General features: G+C 44.1%; 1 pseudogene; it reads right to left on the bottom strand.

Annotated features, from left to right (window-relative positions):
* Positions 1-3,284: 3,284 nt before the first annotated feature.
* LOC138094319 (uncharacterized) overlaps positions 3,285-6,000 on the bottom strand; it is an 82,793-nt pseudogene continuing 80,077 nt past the window's right edge.

The following is a 6,000-nucleotide window of genomic DNA, read 5'->3' as shown; positions in this document are numbered from 1 at the left end:
TTCTTCTAGGAGCTATGAAATGTCTACCTTGATCATAAAAGTGTTATAAGGCAACCACAAAATCCCAAACTTTAAAGCTTTTTGGCTTTCTGGTGGACCCTCAGTGTTGGGATTCTCTTTCACGCCCACTCCAAAGTCTACCCTGCCCTCTGCTCTGGCGGGCTGGTTCTGTGGGTGACCTCCACCCCAGATGTGGCGTGGGCAAAGGCAGGAGACTGGAGGACAGACAGACAGAGGGTCAGGATATTTATGCTTTCTATTCCCTGCCTGTCTGGTTGCCTGGAATAAGCTGCCTTCCTCTACCAAAGGCCTTGGCTCTTGTTGGAATGACTCCCTTCTACACTGAGGGTTTTTCTGGGTTCACATAAACCCTTTTCTATTACATTCTGAGGCCCAAAGGTCATAGCAGTCTTCTGGTTTTGCTAGCCAGAGATGCTTGCTGTTTTTCTTTAACCCTACTTATACCTTGATAAAATAATATCTTCATGAAATTCTCTTAATCACCCCTTCTTACTTGTGCCATCTATTTTCTGCTGGAACCCAACCCACATACCTTCTAAGGTCAAATGTTTCAAAATGTACCCTTACTATAGAGTACTAGCAAGTAAAACATAGTTATATTGAAACATATATCATATTTCAATGATTCTAATATGTGCCCCACCCCCCTTCCCACATGTGTTTCAGCATCGCCAAAATTAAGATGATTTACAAGTGGTGGGTTTTATTTTGCCACCAGCGAGGCAGTGGTTCCTGTTTCCTGGGGAGGTATGAACTTGGTCATTGGTGGTCACAGAATCCTCATTTTAATTGAGTTATGCTCATTGTTGGTACTATTTAGTGCTGTTTAAAATATTTTCGGAAAGTTTGCATAATGATTCAGCTCTGGAAACAAGTAATTGTGTACACAAAGGCACAAAACAGAGCAATGAGGCAAAATATTCATCTTGGCAGAATGGCTGCAATTTCGTAGTTTTCAAGGGTTTTATGGGATGTAAGAAATAAAGAGTCCTTAAGTAGCTGGAGCTGTGTTACATGTGTTACTGAAATGTGTGCAAAAGAATTGCCTGAACAGAGCAAGAGATGCCCCTTAGGGCAGAAGGAGTTCTAAAAGCCCTTAGAGTAAGTCAATTTCAAAGAAGCAGGGAGTTGATGTCACTGATTGGTGGTACTTTTTCTTTCTCAGTGATTCATAAAATAGTGATGTGGCCTACAAATTCTTAGACATCTCAGATTCAGTGAAACACGGTATTTCCTAGAGTGCTGTTTCTGGATTGACAGTTCATTTATTGACCTTAATCCTACCTCTCTGTCAAGTTTACAGAGAAACAAAGGGATAGCATTCATCCCCAGGCCGGTGGAGGATGTGTTCCTCAACTTTCCCCCTCCCATGGGCCCACATACTATAAAGGTTTTGATTTTGAGGCTTGATGAGGTGTCTCCAGAGCAGTGGTTCCCAACCTTTTTGGCACCAGGAACCAGTTTCATGGAAGACAAATTTTCCACAGCCTAGGAAGGGGAGGGTTGGTTTCAGGAAGATTCAAGTGCATTACATTTATTGTGTACTTTATTATTATTTCATCAGCTCCACCTCAGACCATCAGGTATCAGATCCCAGAGATTGTGGACCCCTGCTCTAGAGGGATCCAAGGGCTCCCTGAGTGGCCTGGAGTGGAATGGAGAGGGGATCGCTGCCTGGGCAGACAGTGCTCCTTGGCTGAGGTAATTGAGCCTTTTACCTCCAAGTTTTGGTGGAATAACTGAGGAGAGGACTTAAAATGTGATTCCAGGAAGAAATCAGGGTGCAGTCAAATGAAAGTTTAATGAAACAGGAACATGTGACCCAAGCAATGTCACTATTTTCCATCAAACTCCCAAAGGCCAAGATCACAGTGTCTCATGGCCCTACTGGGCAAGCTGGAGGGAGTAATTTATAGGACTTTCTTCAAGGAGAGTTGAGAGGACTTAAACATACTTTTTCCCACAAATAAAAATAAACATGATCTTTATTATTTAAAGGTAATACCCTTTTCAAACATGATTTTCCCAGGGGCTATGTGCTAAAGGATGAATGGCTTAAGTGTGGATTGTATTTGTGAAGATGACTTTAGATCTCTGTCCTCAAAATCGGAAAAACAGATTGAGTAAAATCCAGAAGTCTGTTAATGGGCCATGTGCGTGAAGGTGAAACACAGAGTCAGAAATGGATGGAGATGCTATTCAGTTCAGTTCAGTTCAATTCATTTCAGTTCAGTTGCTCAGTCGTGTCTGACTCTTTGCGACCCCATGAATCGCAGCATGCTAGGCCTCCCTGTCCATCACCAACCCCTGGAGTTTACCCAAACTCATGTCCATCGAGTCGGTGATGCCATCCAGCCGTCTCATCCTCTGTTGTCCCCTTCTCCTTCTGCCCTCAATCCCTCCCAGCATCAGAGTCTTTTCCAATGAGTCAACTCTTCACATGAGGTGGCAAAAGTATTGGAGTTTCAGCTTTAGCATCAGTCCTTCCAATGAATACCCAGGACTGATCTCCTTTAGGATGGACTGGTTGGATCTCCTTGCAGTTCAAGGGACTCTCAAGAGTTTTCTCCAACACCACAGTTCAAAAGCATCAATTCTTCTATGCTCAGGTTTCTTCACAGTCTAACTCTCACATCCATATGTGACCACTGGAAAAACCATAGCCTTGACTAGATGGAATTTTGTTGGTAAAGTAATGTCTCTGCTTTTGAATATACTATCTAGGTTGGTCATAACTTTTCTTCCAAGGAGTAAGCATCTTTTAATTTCATGGCTGCAATCACCATCTACAGTGATTTTGGAGCCCAGAAAAATAGAGTCTGACACTGTTTCCACTGTTTCCCCGTCTATTTCCCATCAAGTGATGGGACTGGATGCCATGATCTTTGTTTTCTGAATGTTGAGCTTTAAGCCAACTTGTTCACTCTCCTCTTTCACTTCATCAAGAGGCTTTTTAGTTTCTCTTTACTTTCTGCCATAAGGATGGTGTCATCTGCATATCTGAGGTGACTGATATTTCTCCCGGCAATCTTGATTCCAGCTTGTGCTTCTTCCAGTCCAGCGTTTCTCATGATGTACTCTGCATATAAATTAAATAAGCACGGTGACAATATACAGCCTTGACGGACTCCTTTTCCTGTTTGGAACCAGTCTGTTGTTCCATGTCCAGTTCCCACTGTTGCTTCCTGACCTGCATACAGAGGCCAGTACAGTTTTTGGATATTTAGGAAGGGGAGGGGGAGAAAGTCAGTTCTCAGAACAAATTAGTCGGCTTCAATCTCATCAGCAGGATCTTTGGATTCTTTGTTCTTCCGTACTTCTTCAGTGTGCTTGTCCTTCTCTTGCGAACGCTCCAGCTTGGCGGCCCTCTGTGCCTCTCGGTTCTCTTTGTGGCCTCCATCTTGTGGGTCAGCTTCTCTTCCGCCATTTTGCTGAAGTTGTTCTCTATCGCTTTCTGAAGCGCTTCTTTCTCACGCTCCGGTTTCTCAGCAGGCTGCTTCAAGACCTCAGCTTCTTGGGACTTGTGTCTTTCTTCTACAGCTTCTAATTTCTTCTGAATTTCCTCCAGGGAAAGATCCTTCTTAGGAGGGGAAAGGGGAAATCCTGGGACAGATTCTTTTGATCGAGGGCTGAGAATCAACTCAAAAGCCTGGCTGAGGCACGCTTCTCCAGTTCCTTCACCTGGATATAGAGGAAGCCAAGGTGAAGAGAAGCCAAGAAACTGGCAGCGTACTCTACACGATTCCCTGGCAAGGAAAACCCTCTTTCCTTCGCTCCCAGTCTCCTGCCACCCAAAGCCGTCCGCACCCTGGGCCTAGAGGACTGGGCGGCTCTTGTGGGGTGTCAGCCTTCCGTGGGCAGCCGCACAAACACTGGGGGGGGGGGGCGCTGCCCTTTCCACCTCACAGTCTGGCCCTCAGGTCGCTCCTGGGGGTGTCGCCCCGCCCCTTCAAACAATGGGGACCCCAGCGGGGCCTGTGCCTGCAGTGGGGCAGGGGAGGGTGGGCCTATGCCCCCTCCAGACTTCCTTCTATAGTCACCTGCACCTCTCCTTATCTCTCTCCCCCATTTTCTCCCTCCCCTAACCCTGACCTGGCTCTGCTCTGAGAAGCTAATCCATATGGATCCCACTAAACATTAAAAAGCAGAGACATCACTTTGCCAACAAAGGTTCTTATAGTCAATGCTGTTTTTTTCAGTAGTCATGTATGGATATGAGAGTTGGATCATAAAGAAGGCTGAGAACCAAAGAATTGATGCTTTTGAATAGCGGTGCTGGAGGAAACTCTTCAGAGTCCCTTGGACAGCAAGGAGATCACATCAGTCAATCCTGAAGGAAATCAACCATGAATATTCATTGGAAGGACTGATGATGAAGCCGAAGGTGAAGTTCTAGGACCTGGCCACCTGATGTGAAGAGTCAACTCATTGAAAAAAACCCTAATGCTGGGAAAGATTGAGGGCAGGAGGAGAAGGGGGTGACACAGTTTGAGACGGTTAGATAGCATCACAGACTGAATAGACATGATTCTGAGGAAACTCTGGGAGATAGTGGAGGACAGAAGAGCCTGGTGTGCTACAGTCCATGGGGTCTCAAAGAGCCAGACACAACTTATTGACTGCACACCAACTACATGGTTCACACAAAGGGTATCTCTGTCTTCTGGCTTCCAGTTGTGTCTGTTCAGTATGGAGTCCCAGCAGATCAGAGGAAAGGGATGAATGAGAACCAGCATTTGTTCCCAGGTTCCCTGCTGTTAGGTTGCTTGGATTGCTGTATCCATCCACCCATGAGTCACAGCTCTTCTCAAGATATGGCCTGTATACACTCTCTCCTTCTAGGCTCTATTAACTTCTTTTTCTCCTCTTTAGGCCTAACACCTTGGCTACTAATAAGCCTCATGTTACTGTATTGTCCCTGTGGTTCCTCTTATACCTGTAGCTTTGTAAGTAAATGTTCCTTACAGTATCTTATTTTAAGTGTGCCATCTGCTTGCCCACAGAACCCTGATGGTTCCAGTCCAGATACTTCCTGTAATCTTCATGGGAGATCGTATCCTCTACAACAATAGAAAGTGAGAAATTGGGATTGCTCTGGTTCAGTTCCTCGGCCCTGAATTTCAGGAGATAAATGCAAAGATGTGACAATAATGATATAACTCCCTGACATCTTTTGCATATCCCATGGTTTGAATAAGTAAAACAGCTTGATTTCAGGGGGTTTGGAGCTCTAGGACTGGGACAAGGAGGATGGTTTATTTGGAAAGTGGTGTGTTTGTTTTTGTGTTCATCTGAATAAAAAAGTGATGTGATCATTTCCACATCTCGTGTTCTTTGGCTCCTCCAACTCTTCTCTGAATAGAAAATTGTAGATAATCTCCAGGCTTAAAATTAGTGTTAAAATCTTTTTTTTTTTTTGGGGGGGGCGGTTTCTTTTTCACATTGGGCCTTTAAATAATAATTAAACTTCCTGGATTTGGAATTTGGAGAGTTCATCTTTCCAAACAGGATTACATTTTAATGTTTTGTAGTCACAATTGCAAGTGATATCCAAGAGAAAGTAAACTGCTGTGGACAGTTGCTGAGGATATATACTGACATCTCTAGGGGGCAACATCCAAGCTTACTATTATGCAGTGTGCAACCTGCACAACAGTGTACAGTGGTCCAAAGAGGGGACATAATCTCCTCTAGCACTGATGTAACAGAATTTAGGTGAAGTTTAACCATTGCCCACACTGCCTCTGGCCTTTATATATTTTAAACTTCTGCCTTAACTTGAATGATGTAACAGAATTTAGGTGAAGTTTAACCATTGCCCACACTGCCTCTGGCCTTTATATATTTTAAACTTATGCCTTAACTTGAACGATCTGATTTACAGTCTGAATTTTGCTTTAAATTTAGCTCTTTCTATAGTATAGCTAAACATTTCACTTATAATGTTTCAGTGTTGGAGAGTACTCTGTGGTCAGTTTA

This window comes from Capricornis sumatraensis, chromosome 18 (assembly GCF_032405125.1).
Source record: "Capricornis sumatraensis isolate serow.1 chromosome 18, serow.2, whole genome shotgun sequence".
Classification (NCBI taxonomy): domain Eukaryota; kingdom Metazoa; phylum Chordata; class Mammalia; order Artiodactyla; family Bovidae; genus Capricornis; species Capricornis sumatraensis.
The sequence above is the reverse complement of the archived record's forward strand: the minus strand, read 5'-3'. Positions and strand labels throughout refer to the sequence as shown.